Source organism: Oncorhynchus keta, chromosome 30 (assembly GCF_023373465.1).
Source record: "Oncorhynchus keta strain PuntledgeMale-10-30-2019 chromosome 30, Oket_V2, whole genome shotgun sequence".
In the NCBI taxonomy this organism is placed as follows: domain Eukaryota; kingdom Metazoa; phylum Chordata; class Actinopteri; order Salmoniformes; family Salmonidae; genus Oncorhynchus; species Oncorhynchus keta.
The window spans coordinates 13380495-13397962 of record NC_068450.1 but is presented as its reverse complement, the minus strand read 5'-3'; the positions used below and the strand labels follow the sequence as shown (position 1 = coordinate 13397962).

Here is a 17468-nt window from a genome sequence, read left to right as displayed (position 1 = left end):
AGTTTTGATATCTTCACTATTATTCTACAATTTAGAAAATAGTACAAATAAAGAAAAGCCCTTGAATGAGTAGGTGTTCCAAAACTTTTGACCGGTAGTGTATATCTCAGGAAAAATCAGGAACTGGTCAGATCACATGGTTAGTTGAAACTCAGGGCCCTGTTATTATCACCTGGCTCTCTAGGAGCAGCAAGACTAGACTTACTCTAGGGTCAATGTTGACCTCTCCATACTGTCTCCTCCTCACAGTAAATTGACTGTTATATCCACTGGCCTGGCTTCCCTGGCTTCCCAGCCCTGAAACACCATTGACACAGTTCATATTGTCCTGGCTTCTCTCTCAGCCCTGAAACACCAATGACACAGTTCATAATGTCCTGGCTTCTCTCTCAGCCCTGAAACACCACTGACACAGTTCATAATGTCCTGGCTTCTCTCTCAGCCCTGAAACACCACTGACACGGTTCATAATGTCCTGGCTTCTCTCTCAGCCCTGAAACACCACTGACACAGTTCATAATGTCCTGGCTTTATTTGGGGATTTGTGTGTATTGTTTTTCAATGTTGTCACGCCTACTCCTGCTCCCTCCCTCTGGTGCTCGACGTCACCAGTCTACTTACCACAGGCCCTGGCAACTATGATTACGCACACCTGTTCCCCATCATTATGCACACCTGGTCATCATTTTCTTTGTGATTACTCCACCTTTATTTAGCCCTCAGTTGACATCAGTCATTAGGTAGTATTGTTTTCTCTCACGTTCTGTACGCGGGTCATGTTTGTTCATCTGTATTGTTTTATTATTAAACTGACCTACTTCCTGACTCCCAGTGTATTATGTTACAGACTACTACCTCAGAAAAATGGAAGCAGCAGAGGATACCACCATCTTCCAGGTCACAGAAGAGGGTCATCTACTCCACCAACACCACGACCAGCTGGCGAAACTGGGTACGGCCATGGAGGAGGTCCTCCTCGTTCTCCACCGCCTCAACACCATCCGCAAGGCTCTCCATGCACCTAACAGAGGGACTCCTACCACGGGTCGTCACAGTGAGCCACTGCCGTACGCCCAGGTCAGCGACGTCTGACTGTCCCTTCTGGAGAATTATGAAGGCACTCTGTCGAAATGCTGTGGGTTCCTACTCCAGTGCTCCCTTTATTACACCTATCAGACGGGAGCCCCCACCACCGAGATGTCCAAGGTTGCCACAGTCATTTCCGTGCTGACCGGGTAGGTGTTGGAGTGGGCTACAGCTGTCTGGGAGAGAGAGAACTCCAGCAGGGTGCCCAGACCGCACTCTGAACTCTATTCCCGGAGAGGACTGTAAGTAGAGGTCCAGATGGCGTTGACGTGTTGGGATGATGACCTATCCTTGGATACACTCATCACCTTCTTCAGGAGTTCCGGTGCCCACATCACCACTCGCCTGCCACCTTTGGCTGTCCTGAGGCAGAGCCTGAACCCATGGCGGTGGGGGCCTTTCTGTGGCAGAGCAGCGTCGCCAGAGACAGCTGGGGTTTTGTCCCTATTGCGGCCAGTAGGGGCACCATTTCAGAGGTGTCCAGTGAGTCCCAACCCGGGGTCCACTAAGGCAGAGGGGTGGCCCCGTGATCAACCGTCTCCCAGGGTAGGCGTGAGTATTACATCATCGTTTTCCACCAAACGCTTTATTGTTCCCATTTCACTGGCTGGCTGTCCCTCAGGTGTTGTCCTTACAGCTCTAGTGGACTCTGGTGCCGTTAGGAACTTCATCGACCAGGCCCTCACCGCCTCCCTGAACATAACTTCAAAACCACTCCAGGTCGCTGAAGCACTATTCCAGCAGGTCTTCTGACATTATGGCCTTACAGATTCTAGTTCACATAGCGGGTCTAGAAAGTCTTTATGGAGAAGCTGGGGGTCACGGTCAGCCTGACATCCGGGTACCAGTCTCAGTCCAACGGGCAGGTGGAAAGGACCAACCAGGAGCTGGGGAGGTTCCTAAGGAGTCATTGTCAGGACTCTGAAGGGTCAATGAGGTAACCTATCGTCTAAAACTCTCCACCCTCCTTTCATGTGTCCCTCCTCAGGCCGGTGGTTCCTGGTCCCCTGGCTGATGCTGTCCCCCGTGACACCCCTCCAACTCCCCTGGACATCAAGGGTACCCCCGCCTATGCTGTTAGGTCCCTCCTGGACTCCCGGCGTTGTGGGGGTTGGCTCCAGTACCTGGCGGACTGGGAGAGCTACAGTCTTGAGGAGTGCTCTAGTGTCCCGGTGGTGGGCATCCTGGACCCCAACATCATCCAGGAGGGGGAGGGGGTACTTTCACACCTGCTCCCTCCCTCTGGCACTCAATGTCACTTGTCAGTGCCAGTGGTTAGTAGACAACTATGATTACGCACACCTGTTCCCCATCATTATGCACACCTGGTCATCATTTTCTCTGTGATTCCTCCCCCTTTATTTAGCCCTCAGTTTACATTAGCAGTGCCAATTTTTTGCGTGTTAATCCTGGTGGGTCAAAGCCCCACAGAAAAATGTTTGAAGCAGGCTAGCAAACCCACTGCACAACAGAACACTAAGCAATTCATGTATTGCACCATAATGGTGACAAATGGTCCCCAGAAACTGTTAAGTTCTACATAAAGCTGCCCCAACAGCAGAGTCCCAACACCTTACCACTGCTACACCTGACTATCAGTGGAGTCTTGTCTGGCAGCGAAACAGTTCATTCAGCCACATTTACTGCCTTCTATAAAAACATAGCTGATATGGCTGACATAAACTAATGTGGATTCTACTGACTGAGATGTACAAACTATGGCATAAGGGGATGACAAGCAGATAAGAGGCGATCCGGACGAGCTAGGACGGACATAGTCAATATCTCTGTTTTTCAGTAATTTTCAAATGTACAGTGACAGAATTTAGAACATGGACCATTCGTACAGTATTCTCCCTGTCCACCAAGTCAGAGTCGTGGTATACATAAAGGGGGTGTATAAGCAGACAATGAGAACTCTTACAATATTTGATTACGTTTTTCTAAAATAGGCTTATAGGCTATATGTGCACCACCAAGTCAAAAAAGTAGGCAAAATTAAGAGGGGAAATGGGACCAAATTATTATTGTGAGGCATACGGCCTGCTAACATCTTACTGCACAACATACACTCATTACTTAATTTTTTTATATTATTTATCTAAGCAAGTCAGTTAAGAACAAATTATTATTTACAACGACGGCCTACCCTGGCCAAACCCTAATGACGCTATGCCAATTGTGCGCTGCCCTATGGGACTCCCAACCACGGCCAGTTGTGATACAGCCCAGAATCAAACCAGATTCTGTAGTGATGCCTCTAGCACTGAGACGCAGTGCCTTAGACCACTGCGCCACTCGGGAGCCCCCAGCTACAGTATACATATCTCCCTGGCATATTACATAATTTAGGCAGCACCATACAAGACATTTTGAGCTCACCTTGTTTTGCTGTGCTCACTTGAACAGGAAGTCATCAAACTTTGTCATCAAAGTCTGGCATTCTCTGGAGTTATGGTGCTTTCCAGACAACTTGGAACTCAATAAAACAAGTTTGAATCATGATGACATCAGTGATCTTCAAGTTGGAGATCTAGAAAGAGGCCTGAGTTCACGACTTGCAATTCCGAGTTGGATGACTGTTCAAAACATATTTTCCAAGTTCCCAGTTGTCTTGTACTCACTGAAATCAAATTTCCCAGTTCTGAGTTTCCAGTTGTTTTGAGAGTAGCAGAAGTCATGCTGGATTGACAGCATGGCCAATGTTGAATATTTCTCCTTTTAAGCTTGGAAAAGAGACCCTTAAACCCAGACTTGGGACCACACACCCACTCCACTGAATAGCAGGCTAGTGATTGCTTTGCAATGCTTGCAGTTAGCCATTGATAGTTGAATTTGCGATTTACGACTTGTTGTGTAATGTTGATGTCCAATGGCCGATGAGCACTGATCATTTATAATTTCTCTTCATATGACAAGGAGTAAAAAGGATTTGCCAGTAGATTTTCATGTTGATTTATGATGATGTCTGCTAGCTTGCTAGATAATCATTTTAAAGTATGATATAACGTGAGTTGACGTAATTGTATCTGTGGCCAATGACCTTGGATGGGCACTTCCATTGTAACTCTATATCAGCACCCAAGGGGGCTTGAATTTTAGAGCTCTACCCTTAGATTTGGCGGTGACATAATGTCCCCATTTGTCACACCGTGATCCTGTCCTTGTGCTTGTCTCCACCCCCTCCAGGTGTCGCCCATCTTCCCCATTATCCCCTGTGTATTTATACCTGTATTTTCCACCTGTCTGTTGCCAGTTCGTCTTGTTTGTCAAGTCAACCAGTGGTTTTCTTCTAGCTCCTGTTGTTTCCCAGTTTATATTTTTTTTTGCATCCCCCTGGTTTTGACCCTTGCCTGTCCTGGACTCTGAGCCTGCCTGCCTGATCATTCTGTCTGCCCTTGACCCTGAGCCTGCCTGCCTGATCATTCTGTCTGCCCTTGACCCCGAGCCTGCCTGCCTGATCATTCTGTCTGCCCTTGACCCCGAGCCTGCCTGCCTGATCGTTCTGTCTGCCCTTGACCCCGAGCCTGCCTGCTGCCCTGTACTGTTTTGGACTCTGACCTGGTTCTGAACTCTTGCCTGTCCCCGACCTGTCTTTTGCCTACCCCTTGGATCATAATACATTTCAGAGCTAAAACCATCTGCCTCCCGTGTCTGAATCTGGTTCTCGTCTTGTGCCATTATACTATGAGTGATAGAACACTGAGCCAATCCCGGCACAACTAGAGAACATTACCAACCCCTACGCTCGGTATTGTCCGCTGGCTGCCCCACCACCACAGAAGGCACTGAGCTGAAACACCTGTATCTTCCGCTGGCTGCCCCTACACCACAGAAAGCACTGAGCTGAAACACCTGTATCTTCCGCTGGCTGCCCCTACACCACAGAAGACACTGAGCTGAAACACCTGTATCTTCCGCTGGCTGCCCCTACACCACAGAAGGCACTGAGCTGAAACACCTGTATCTTCCGCTGGCTGCCCCTACACCACAGAAGGCACTGAGCTGAAACACCTGTATCTTCCGCTGGCTGCCCCTACACCACAGAAGGCACTGAGCTGAAACACCTGTATCTTCCGCTGGCTGCCCCTACACCACAGAAGACACTGAGCTGAAACACCTGTATTGTCCGCTGGCTGCCCCTACACCACAGAAGGCACTGAGCTGAAACACCTGTATTGTCCGCTGGCTGCCCCTACACCACAGAAGGCACTGAGCTGAAACACCTGTATTGTCCGCTGGTTGTCCCTACACCACAGAAGACACTGAGCTGAAACACCTGTATTGTCCGCTGGTGTCCCTACACCACAGAAGACACTGAGCTGAAACACTTGTATTGTCCGCTGGCTGCCCCTACACCACAGAAGACACTGAGCTGAAACACCTGTATTGTCTGCTGGCTGCCCCTACACCACAGAAGGCACTGAGCTGAAACACCTGTATTGTCCGCTGGCTGTCCCTACACCACAGAAGGCACTGAGCTGAAACACCTGTATTGTCCGCTGGCTGTCCCTACACCACAGAAGGCTCTGAGCTGAAACACCTGTATTGTCCGCTGGCTGTCCCTACACCACAGAAGGCTCTGAGCTGAAACACCTGTATTGTCCGCTGGCTGTCCCTACACCACAGAAGACACTGAGCTGAAACACCTGTGTTTTGGAGCTGTCCCTACACCACAGAAGACACTGAGCTGAAACACCTGTGTTTTGGAGCTGCCTTTCTCAAGAAAGCTTAAAATAGACCATGTTTGTATGCAGCTTTATTAACTCAAATGTTATTTTTTGTTTGTTTTTTACATTGTTTGCTAACTGATATGTGACACGTATTAATGCCAAAATAACAGGCAAAACAGGCTTCCTGACTCGCTGCGTATTACATTACAGTTGTTAGGTATTACTGCACTGTTGGAGCTAGAAACACAAACATATACAGGGTTGAGGTCAATTCCATTTCAATTCCAGTAAATGTAGGAAATCCACTGTAATAAGTAAATGGAGTACAGGTTTAACTGAATGAACAACTCTGACTGGATGAAATATGACATGTTATTAAATATTTTGGGGAATGGCCACGTCTCCGAGAGAATATCCTCTGAGGGAAGATCCTCTGAGCCAGATGGTGTGATGGTAGGTAGCCCTCTGCGGGGCTGCTGGCATCGAACCCCCCGCTGAGGGAAAAGAGTTTCAGTGACAGGGCCTTAAGGTGGTTATAGGTGGTTATAGGTGGTGGTTATAGGTGGTTATAGGTGGTTATAGGTGGTGGTTATAGGTGGTGGTTATAGGTGGTTATAGGTGGTGGTTATAGGTGGTTATAGGTGGTGGTTATAGGTGGTTATAGGTGGTGGTGGTTATAGGTGGTTATAGGTGGTTATAGGTGGTGGTGGTTATAGGTGGTTATAGGTGGTGGTTATAGGTGGTTATAGGTGGTGGTTATAGGTGGTTATAGGTGGTGGTGGTTATAGGTGGTTATAGGTGGTTATAGGTGGTGGTGGTGGTTATAGGTGGTTATAGGTGGTTATAGGTGGTGGGGAGGTGGATGGTTGTCAAACAAGTGAGACAACGAGGGTTAAGTTGACATTTAAATACTGTACATCCCATGATGTACACCCATTGGTTGAGAGAGGAAGGTGATAATTACAAGAGTGATCCCATAGGTTAAACAGCAAGGAATGTGCATTATTGTGCCGAGGAGTACTCAACTCTGACTGGAGCGAAGTCCGGAGCTGTTTTTCTGTTCTACCTGATAATTAATTGCACACACCTGGTGTCCCAGGTCTAAATCAGTCACTGAGGGGAACAATTATAACATGCAGTGGAACTTGCTTCCAGGTCCACAGTTGAGTTTGAGGGTTATAGGCTATAAGGAAAATGGGTGAATGACATTCCACACATGGCTAATCGGAAAGACGAGAAGAAACTAGACGCTATGCTGATGATGATAAGTTTGTATTCATTCCCACTACGTCCCTGGAATAGGAAACAAAGTGAATTATGTTCTGTTTACAGGATGAAGTTAAACAAGCCTTCAGACCAGAATTCTTCCATGCTTTTCAATTTAGGAAAATGTGGAATTTGAATTTGGTTAGCTTTCTAATTTGACTGGAATTGAAATAGAATTGATGTCAACCCTACCTAAATACAACCACCACCTGCCCATTCAGTACACAACACAGCCCACCCGGTTCCATCCTGTAGTACACACACACACACACACACACACACAGCATGACCCCACCCTTGTTTTCTTAGTGGAGGTAGTGGGGTGGTCCCTTATCTCTGGTATTGTGAGTTGGGCCCTTCAGACAGCAGTGGTTCTGATCAGTTTCCATGTTACTCTGTCTGCACATTGGCAGGGTGGGTGAGGTTGGCCTGTTAGAAATCACTCTGTCTGGACTGTTCCATGTTACTCTGTCTGCACATTGGCAGGGTGGGTGAGGTTGGCCTGTTAGAAATCACTCTGTCTGGACTGTTCCATGTTTCCCTCTCCAATGTATTTCCACTGTGGGGTGACATGTAAACAGGATACCTGGAGGGGAAGAGAGGAGGGTGGGAAAGGGAAAGACTGGCGCAGGCTGAGATAATATGAACCAAACTGTTGTAAAGCCATTGAATGAGCAACACATTACACATTATTGTGTGTGTGTTTGTGTGTGTGTTTGTGTATTAAATCATTGAGGAAACCAAAGTATACAGAAAAGCATGAGAAGAGGAGGGGAGACTAAACTAATCCAGTCGTCAACTAAAACAGCTGAGACCTCTGCCTCTTCTCCTCCAGTCGTCAACTAAAACAGCTGAGACATCTGCCTCTTCTCCTCCAGTCTTCAACTAAAACAGCTGAGACCTCTGCCTCTTCTCCTCCAGTCGTCAACTAAAACAGCTGAGACATCTGCCTCTTCTCCTCCAGTCTTCAACTAAAACAGCTGAGACCTCTGCCTCTTCTCCTCCAGTCGTCAACTAAACCAGCTGAGACCTCTGCCTCTTCTCATCCAGTCGTCAACTAAAACAGCTGAGACCTCTTCTCCTCCTGTCATCAACTAAAACAGCTGAGACCTCTGCCTCTTCTCCTCCAGTCGTCAACTAAAACAGCTGAGACCTCTGCCTCTTCTCCTCCTGTCATCAACTAAAACAGCTGAGACCTCTGCCTCTTCTCCTCCAGTCGTCAACTAAAACAGCTGAGACCTCTGCCTCTTCTCCTCCAGTCGTCAACTAAAACAGCTGAGACCTCTTCTCCTCCTGTCATCAACTAAAACAGCTGAGACCTCTGCCTCTTCTCCTCCAGTCGTCAACTAAAACAGCTGAGACCTCTTCTCCTCCAGTCATCAACTAAAACAGCTGAGACCTCTTCTCCTCCAGTCGTCAACTAAAACAGCTGAGACCTCTGTCCTCTTCTCCTCCAGTCGTCAACTAAAACATCTGAGACCTCTTCTCCTCCAGTCGTCAACTAAACCAGCTGAGACCTCCTCCAGTCGTCAACTAAAACAGCTGAGACCTCTGCCTCTTCTCCTCCAGTCGTCATCTAAACCAGCTGAGACCTCTGCTTCTTCTCCTCCAGTCGTCAACTAAAACAGCTGAGACCTCTTCTCCTCCAGTCTTCAACTAAAACAGCTGAGACCTCTGCCTCTTCTCCTCCAGTCGTCAACTAAAACAGCTGAGACCTCTGCCTCTTCTCCTCCAGTCGTCAACTAAAACAGCTGAGACCTCACTCTTCTCCTCCAGTCGTCAACTAAAACAGCTGAGACCTCTGCCTCTTCTCCAGTCGTCAACTAAAACAGCTGAGACCTCTTCTCCTCCAGTCGTCAACTAAACCAGCTGAGACCTCTTCTCCTCCAGTCGTCAACTAAAACAGCTGAGACCTCTGCCTCTTCTCCCCAGTCGTCAACTAAAACAGCTGAGACCTCTGCCTCTTCTCCTCCAGTCGTCAACTAAAACAGCTGAGACCTCTGCCTCTTCTCCTCCAGTCGTCAACTAAAACAGCTGAGACCTCTGCCTCTTCTCCTCCAGTCGTCAACTAAAACAGCTGAGACCTCTGCCTCTTCTCCTCCAGTCGTCAACTAAAACAGCTGAGACCTCTGCCTCTTCTCCTCCAGTCGTCAACTAAAACAGCTGAGACCTCTGCCTCTTCTCCTCCAGTCGTCAACTAAAACAGCTGCCTCTTCTCCTCCATTCTCAACTCAGCTGAGACCTCTGCCTCTTCTCCTCCAGTCGTCAACTAAAACAGCTGCCTCTTCTCCTCCATTCGTCAACTAAAACAGCTGAGACCTCTGCCTCTTCTCCTCCAGTCGTGAACTAAAACAGCTGAGACCTCTTCTCCTCCAGTCGTGAACTAAAACAGCTGAGACCTCTGCCTCTTCTCCTCCAGTCGTCAACTAAAACAGCTGCCTCTTCTCCTCCATTCGTCAACTAAAACAGCTGAGACCTCTGCCTCTTCTCCTCCAGTCGTCAACTAAAACAGCTGCCTCTTCTCCTCCATTCGTCAACTAAAACAGCTGAGACCTCTGCCTCTTCTCCTCCAGTCGTCAACTAAACCAGCTGAGACCTCTGCCTCTTCTCCAGTCGTCAACTAAAACAGCTGAGACCTCTTCTCCTCCAGTCGTCAACTAAAACAGCTGAGACCTCTTCTCCTCCAGTCGTCAACTAAAACAGCTGAGACCTCTTCTCCTCCAGTCGTCAACTAAAACAGCTGAGACCTCTTCTCCTCCAGTCGTCAACTAAAACAGCTGAGACCTCTTCTCCTCCAGTCGTCAACTAAACCAGCTGAGACCTCTGCCTCTTCTCCTCCAGTCGTCAACTAAAACAGCTGAGACCTCTTCTCCTCCAGTCGTCAACTAAAACAGCTGAGACCTCTTCTCCTCCAGTCGTCAACTAAAACAGCTGAGACCTCTTCTCCTCCAGTCGTCAACTAAAACAGCTGAGACCTCTTCTCCTCCAGTCGTCAACTAAAACAGCTGAGACCTCTTCTCCTCCAGTCGTCAACTAAAACAGCTGAGACCTCTTCTCCTCCAGTCGTCAACTAAAACAGCTGAGACCTCTGCCTCTTCTCCTCCAGTCGTCAGCTAAAACAGCTGAGACCTCACTCTTCTCCTCCAGTCGTCAACTAAAACAGCTGAGACCTCTGCCTCTTCTCCAGTCGTCAACTAAAACAGCTGAGACCTCTTCTCCTCCAGTCGTCAACTAAAACAGCTGAGACCTCTGCCTCTTCTCCTCCAGTCGTCAACTAAAACAGCTGAGACCTCTGCCTCTTCTCCTCCAGTCGTCAACTAAAACAGCTGAGACCTCTGCCTCTTCTCCTCCAGTCGTCAACTAAAACAGCTGAGACCACTGCCTCTTCTCCTCCAGTCGTCAACTAAAACAGCTGAGACCTCTGCCTCTTCTCCTCCAGTCGTCAACTAAAACAGCTGAGACCACTGCCTGTGTAACACAATAATAACAACACTACATTGGTAATGGACATTGCAGCTTCTATGAGCAACAGGCAGCGATGGCGTGCCATCATGCAGGGCATTGATACCAGCAAGTAAGCGACATTGGTGGTAGATGAGAGGGTATCAACACGCAGAGATGCTGTGAAAAGCGACGGTACATGAAAAGCAGCTGTAAGGTCTTATTAGTGAATCTTAACATCTCAACGTGGGGCTAATCCAATACTGTGGCATGACTTACCAGTTACATAATGTATTTCAGAATGGCACACAGGTTCTCACAAGCTCTTACAAGCGAGCGCACGCGCACACACACAATACTTCAAGGAATGAGTTTTGGAACCACCGAACACTGATCAACAGGAGGAACAGATCCATACATGGAGAGAGGGGAGGGGAGAGAGGGGTGAGAGGGGAGGGGTGTGGGAGGGGTGAGAGGGGAGGGGTGTGGGAGGGGTGAGAGGGGAGGGGTGTGGGAGGGGTGAGAGGGGAGGGGTGTGAGAGGGGAGGGGTGTGGGAGGGGTGAGAGGGGAGGGGTGTGAGAGGGGAGGGGAGAGGGGAGAGGGGAGGGGTGAGAGAGGGGAGGGAGGGGAGAGGGTAGGGGGAGAGAGGGGAGGGGTGAGGGGAGAGAGGGGAGGGGTGAGAGAGGGGAGAGGGGAGAGGGTAGGGGGAGAGAGGGCAGGGGTGAGAGAGGGCAGGGGTGAGAGGGGTGAGAGGGGAGGGGTGAGAGAGGGGAGAGGGGGAGAGAGGGGAGGGGGAGAGGGGGAGAGATGGCAGGGGGAGAGGGGGAGAGATGGCAGGGGTGAGAGGGGTGAGAGGGCAGGGGTGAGAGGGGTGAGAGGGGAGGGGTGAGAGGGGAGAGAGGGCAGGGGTGAGAGGGGTGAGAGAGGGCAGGGGTGAGAGAGGGAGAGGGGGAGAGAGGGGAGGGAGGGGAGAGGGGGAGAGATGGCAGGGGTGAGAGGGGAGAGAGGGGAGGGGTGAGAGGGGAGAGATGGCAGGGGTGAGAGGGGAGAGAGGGGGGGGTGAGAGTGGAGAGAGGGGAAAGAGGGGGGAGGAGTGAGAGGGGAGAGAGGGGAAAGAGGAGGGAGAAGGGTGAGGGTGGGGAGGCGGGGTTGGGGGGGGGAGAAAGGGGAGACAGCAGAGAGGTGAGATGGGGAGAGAGGGGTGACTTGAGAGGGGAGGAGTGAGAGAACAGGGGAGGCAGAAGGGGTGACGGGAGGTGATCCCTCTCGGACTGTGGGTAGCTAGCTGCGTGAGAATGAGAAACAACAAAAGGGACTGTTTTTCTAAGCCCAAGGTTGGCCGAGGGTCAACTATGTTGTAACAGGATCAAGCCACCTGACTGACTGACATACAGAGAGAGAGGGAGGGAGGAGGGAGAGATGGAGGGTGGGAGAGAAGGGGAGTGTGGAGAGGGGGGGTTGGATGAGAGCAAGAGTGTGAGAGGGGGAGGTGCACAGCGAGAGAGAGGGAGGTACACAGTGAGAGAGGGAAAGGTACACAGTGAGAGAGGGAAAGGTACACAGTGAGAGAGGGAAAGGTACACAGTGAGAGAGGGAAAGGTACACAGTGAGAGAGGGAAAGGTACACAGTGAGAGAGGGAAAGGTACACAGTGAGAGAGGGAAAGGTACACAGTGAGAGAGGGAAAGGTACACAGTGAGAGAGGGAAAGGTACACAGTGAGAGAGGGAAAGGTGCACAGTGAGAGAGGGGAAGGTACACAGTGAGAGAGGGGGAGGTACACAGTGAGAGAGCAGGAGGTTCACAGTGAGAGAAATAGCCTGATTAAAGATGTGAAGGAGCCTCTCCATTGTGGAGGTGTCTGTGGAGATACCAGGTGACTATGAGAATGAGCCTCTCCATTGTGGAGGTGTCTGTGGAGATACCAGGTGACTATGAGAAGGAGCCTCTCCATTGTGGAGGTGTCTGTGGAGATACCAGGTGACTATGAGAATGATCTTCTCCATTGTGGAGGTGTCTGTGGAGATACCAGGTGACTATGAGAAGGAGCCTCTCCATTGTGGAGTAGTCTGTGGAGATACCAGGTGACTATGAGAAGGAGACTCTCCATTGTGGAGGTGTCTGTGGAGATACCAGGTGACTATGTGAAGGAGCCTCTCCATTGTGGAGGTGTCTGTGGAGATACCAGGTGACTATGAGAAGGAGCCTCTCCATTGTGGAGGTGTCTGTGGAGATACCAGGTGACTATGAGAATGATCCTCTCCATTGTGGAGGTGTCTGTGGAGATACCAGGTGACTATGAGAAGGAGCCTCTCCATTGTGGAGGTGTCTGTGGAGATACCAGGTGACTATGAGAAGGAGCCTCTCCATTGTGGAGGTGTCTGTGGAGATACCAGGTGACTATGAGAAGGAGCCTCTCCATTGTGGAGGTGTCTGTGGAGATACCAGGTGACTATGAGAAGGAGCCTCTCCATTGTGGAGGTGTCTGTGGAGATGCCAGGTGACTATGAGAATGAGCCTCTCCATTGTGGAGGTGTCTGTGGAGATACCAGGTGACTATGAGAAGGAGCCTCTCCATTGTGGAGGTGTCTGTGGAGATACCAGGTGACTATGAGAATGAGCCTCTCCATTGTGGAGGTGTCTGTGGAGATACCAGGTGACTATGAGAATGAGCCTCTCCATTGTGGAGGTGTCTGTGGAGATACCAGGTGACTATGAGAAGGAGCCCTCCATTGTGGAGGTGTCTATGGAGATACCAGGTGACTATGAGAATGAGCCTCTCCATTGTGGAGGTGTCTGTGGAGATACCAGGTGACTATGAGAAGGAGCCTCTCCATTGTGGAGGTGTCTGTGGAGATACCAGGTGACTATGAGAATGAGCCTCTCCATTGTGGAGGTGTCTGTGGAGATACCAGGTGACTATGAGAATGAGCCTCTCCATTGTGGAGGTGTCTGTGGAGATACCAGGTGACTATGAGAAGGAGCCTCTCCATTGTGGAGGTGTCTGTGGAGATACCAGGTGACTATGAGAAGGAGCCTCTCCATTGTGGAGGTGTCTGTGGAGATACCAGGTGACTATGAGAAGGAGCCTCTCCATTGTGGAGGTGTCTGTGGAGATACCAGGTGACTATGAGAAGGAGCCTCTCCATTGTGGAGGTGTCTGTGGAGATACCAGGTGACTATGAGAAGGAGCCTCTCCATTGTGGAGGTGTCTGTGGAGATACCAGGTGACTATGAGAAGGAGCCTCTCCATTGTGGAGGTGTCTGTGGAGATACCAGGTGACTATGAGAAGGAGCCTCTCCATTGTGGAGGTGTCTGTGGAGATACCAGGTGATATTACTATGAGAATGAGCCTCTCCATTGTGGAGGTGTCTGTGGAGATACTAGGTGACTATGAGAATGAGCCTCTCCATTGTGGAGGTGTCTGTGGAGATACCAGGTGACTATGAGAAGGAGCCTCTCCATTGTGGAGGTGTCTGTGGAGATACCAGGTGACTATGAGAATGAGCCTCTCCATTGTGGAGGTGTCTGTGGAGATACCAGGTGACTATGAGAATGAGCCTCTCCATTGTGGAGGTATCTGTGGAGATACCAGGTGACTATGAGAATGAGCCTCTCCATTGTGGAGGTGTCTGTGGAGATACCAGGTGACTATGAGAAGGAGCCTCTCCATTGTGGAGGTGTCTGTGGAGATACCAGGTGACTATGAGAAGGAGCCTCTCCATTGTGGAGATGTCTGTGGAGATACCAGGTGACTATGAGAATGAGCCTCTCCATTGTGGAGGTGTCTGTGGAGATACCAGGTGACTATGAGAATGAGCCTCTCCATTGTGGAGGTGTCTGTGGAGATACCAGGTGACTATGAGAATGAGCCTCTCCATTGTGGAGGTGTCTGTGGAGATACCAGGTGACTATGAGAATGAGCCTCTCCATTGTGGAGGTGTCTGTGGAGATACCAGGTGACTATGAGAAGGAGCCTCTCCATTGTGGAGGTGTCTGTGGAGATACCAGGTGACTATGAGAATGAGCCTCTCCATTGTGGAGGTGTCTGTGGAGATACCAGGTGACTATGAGAAGGAGCCTCTCCATTGTGGAGGTGTCTGTGGAGAGACCAGGTGACTATGAGAAGGAGCCTCTCCATTGTGGAGGTGTCTGTGGAGATACCAGGTGACTATGAGAAGGAGCCTCTCCATTGTGGAGGTGTCTGTGGAGATACCAGGTGACTATGAGAAGGAGCCTCTCCATTGTGGAGGTGTCTGTGGAGATACCAGGTGACTATGAGAATGATCCTCTCCATTGTGGAGGTGTCTGTGGAGATACCAGGTGACTATGAGAAGGAGCCTCTCCATTGTGGAGGTGTCTGTGGAGATACCAGGTGACTATGAGAAGGAGCCTCTCCATTGTGGAGGTGTCTGTGGAGATACCAGGTGACTATGAGAAGGAGCCTCTCCATTGTGGAGGTGTCTGTGGAGATACCAGGTGACTATGAGAATGAGCCTCTCCATTGTGGAGGTGTCTGTGGAGATACCAGGTGACTATGAGAAGGAGCCTCTCCATTGTGGAGGTGTCTGTGGAGATACCAGGTGACTATGAGAATGAGCCTCTCCATTGTGGAGGTGTCTGTGGAGATACCAGGTGACTATGAGAATGAGCCTCTCCATTGTGGAGGTGTCTGTGGAGATACCAGGTGACTATGAGAAGGAGCCTCTCCATTGTGGGGGTGTCTGTGGAGATACCAGGTGATATTACTATGAGAATGAGCCTCTCCATTGTGGAGGTGTCTGTGGAGATACTAGGTGACTATGAGAATGAGCCTCTCCATTGTGGAGGTGTCTGTGGAGATACCAGGTGACTATGAGAAGGAGCCTCTCCATTGTGGAGGTGTCTGTGGAGATACCAGGTGACTATGAGAATGAGCCTCTCCATTGTGGAGGTGTCTGTGGAGATACCAGGTGACTATGAGAATGAGCCTCTCCATTGTGGAGGTGTCTGTGGAGATACCAGGTGACTATGAGAATGAGCCTCTCCATTGTGGAGGTGTCTGTGGAGATACCAGGTGACTATGAGAAGGAGCCTCTCCATTGTGGAGGTGTCTGTGGAGATACCAGGTGACTATGAGAAGGAGCCTCTCCATTGTGGAGGTGTCTGTGGAGATACCAGGTGACTATGAGAATGAGCCTCTCCATTGTGGAGGTGTCTGTGGAGATACCAGGTGACTATGAGAATGAGCCTCTCCATTGTGGAGGTGTCTGTGGAGATACCAGGTGACTATGAGAATGAGCCTCTCCATTGTGGAGGTGTCTGTGGAGATACCAGGTGACTATGAGAATGAGCCTCTCCATTGTGGAGGTGTCTGTGGAGATACCAGGTGACTATGAGAAGGAGCCTCTCCATTGTGGAGGTGTCTGTGGAGATACCAGGTGACTATGAGAATGAGCCTCTCCATTGTGGAGGTGTCTGTGGAGATACCAGGTGACTATGAGAAGGAGCCTCTCCATTGTGGAGGTGTCTGTGGAGAGACCAGGTGACTATGAGAAGGAGCCTCTCCATTGTGGAGGTGTCTGTGGAGATACCAGGTGACTATGAGAAGGAGCCTCTCCATTGTGGAGGTGTCTGTGGAGATACCAGGTGACTATGAGAAGGAGCCTCTCCATTGTGGAGGTGTCTGTGGAGATACCAGGTGACTATGAGAATGATCCTCTCCATTGTGGAGGTGTCTGTGGAGATACCAGGTGACTATGAGAAGGAGCCTCTCCATTGTGGAGGTGTCTGTGGAGATACCAGGTGACTATGAGAAGGAGCCTCTCCATTGTGGAGGTGTCTGTGGAGATACCAGGTGACTATGAGAAGGAGCCTCTCCATTGTGGAGGTGTCTGTGGAGATGCCAGGTGACTATGAGAATGAGCCTCTCCATTGTGGAGGTGTCTGTGGAGATACCAGGTGACTATGAGAAGGAGCCTCTCCATTGTGGAGGTGTCTGTGGAGATACCAGGTGACTATGAGAAGGAGCCTCTCCATTGTGGAGGTGTCTGTGGAGATACCAGGTGACTATGAGAATGATCCTCTCCATTGTGGAGGTGTCTGTGGAGATACCAGGTGACTATGAGAAGGAGCCTCTCCATTGTGGAGGTGTCTGTGGAGATACCAGGTGACTATGAGAAGGAGCCTCTCCATTGTGGAGGTGTCTGTGGAGATACCAGGTGACTATGAGAAGGAGCCTCTCCATTGTGGAGGTGTCTGTGGAGATGCCAGGTGACTATGAGAATGAGCCTCTCCATTGTGGAGGTGTCTGTGGAGATACCAGGTGACTATGAGAAGGAGCCTCTCCATTGTGGAGGTGTCTGTGGAGATACCAGGTGACTATGAGAATGAGCCTCTCCATTGTGGAGGTGTCTGTGGAGATACCAGGTGACTATGAGAATGAGCCTCTCCATTGTGGAGGTGTCTGTGGAGATACCAGGTGACTATGAGAAGGAGCCTCTCCATTGTGGGGGTGTCTGTGGAGATACCAGGTGACTATGAGAATGAGCCTCTCCATTGTGGAGGTGTCTGTGGAGATACCAGGTGACTATGAGAATGAGCCTCTCCATTGTGGAGGTGTCTGTGGAGATACCAGGTGACTATGAGAAGGAGCCTCTCCATTGTGGAGGTGTCTGTGGAGATACCAGGTGACTATGAGAATGAGCCTCTCCATTGTGGAGGTGTCTGTGGAGATACCAGGTGACTATGAGAATGAGCCTCTCCATTGTGGAGGTGTCTGTGGAGATACCAGGTGACTATGAGAATGAGCCTCTCCATTGTGGAGGTGTCTGTGGAGATACCAGGTGACTATGAGAAGGAGCCTCTCCATTGTGGAGGTGTCTGTGGAGATACCAGGTGACTATGAGAAGGAGCCTCTCCATTGTGGAGATGTCTGTGGAGATACCAGGTGACTATGAGAATGAGCCTCTCCATTGTGGAGGTGTCTGTGGAGATACCAGGTGACTATGAGAATGAGCCTCT

The 17468-nt window shown here is 50.0% G+C and overlaps 2 long non-coding RNA genes across 4 annotated transcripts; one reads left to right on the top strand and one right to left on the bottom strand.

The window, feature by feature from the left end:
• Window positions 1-754: 754 nt before the first annotated feature.
• Window positions 755-5160, top strand: LOC118377484 (uncharacterized). Of its 2 annotated transcripts, XR_004824256.2 has the most exons (3): window positions 755-1632; window positions 2075-2360; window positions 4276-5160. It is a non-coding gene; the product is annotated as an uncharacterized LOC118377484 (long non-coding RNA). The 2 variants fall into 2 exon arrangements; XR_008087246.1 differs by lacking the exon at window positions 4276-5160 and having other exon boundaries at window positions 2075-3994.
• A 3232-nt stretch (window positions 5161-8392) lies between these two features.
• LOC127913739 (uncharacterized) lies at window positions 8393-10356 on the bottom strand. Of its 2 annotated transcripts, none has more exons than XR_008086611.1 (4): window positions 10236-10356; window positions 9890-10111; window positions 9662-9809; window positions 8393-8461 (listed from the first exon to the last, which is right to left on the bottom strand). It is a non-coding gene; the product is annotated as an uncharacterized LOC127913739 (long non-coding RNA). The 2 variants fall into 2 exon arrangements; XR_008086612.1 differs by lacking the exon at window positions 8393-8461 and adding an exon at window positions 8892-8938.
• Window positions 10357-17468: the final 7112 nt, after the last annotated feature.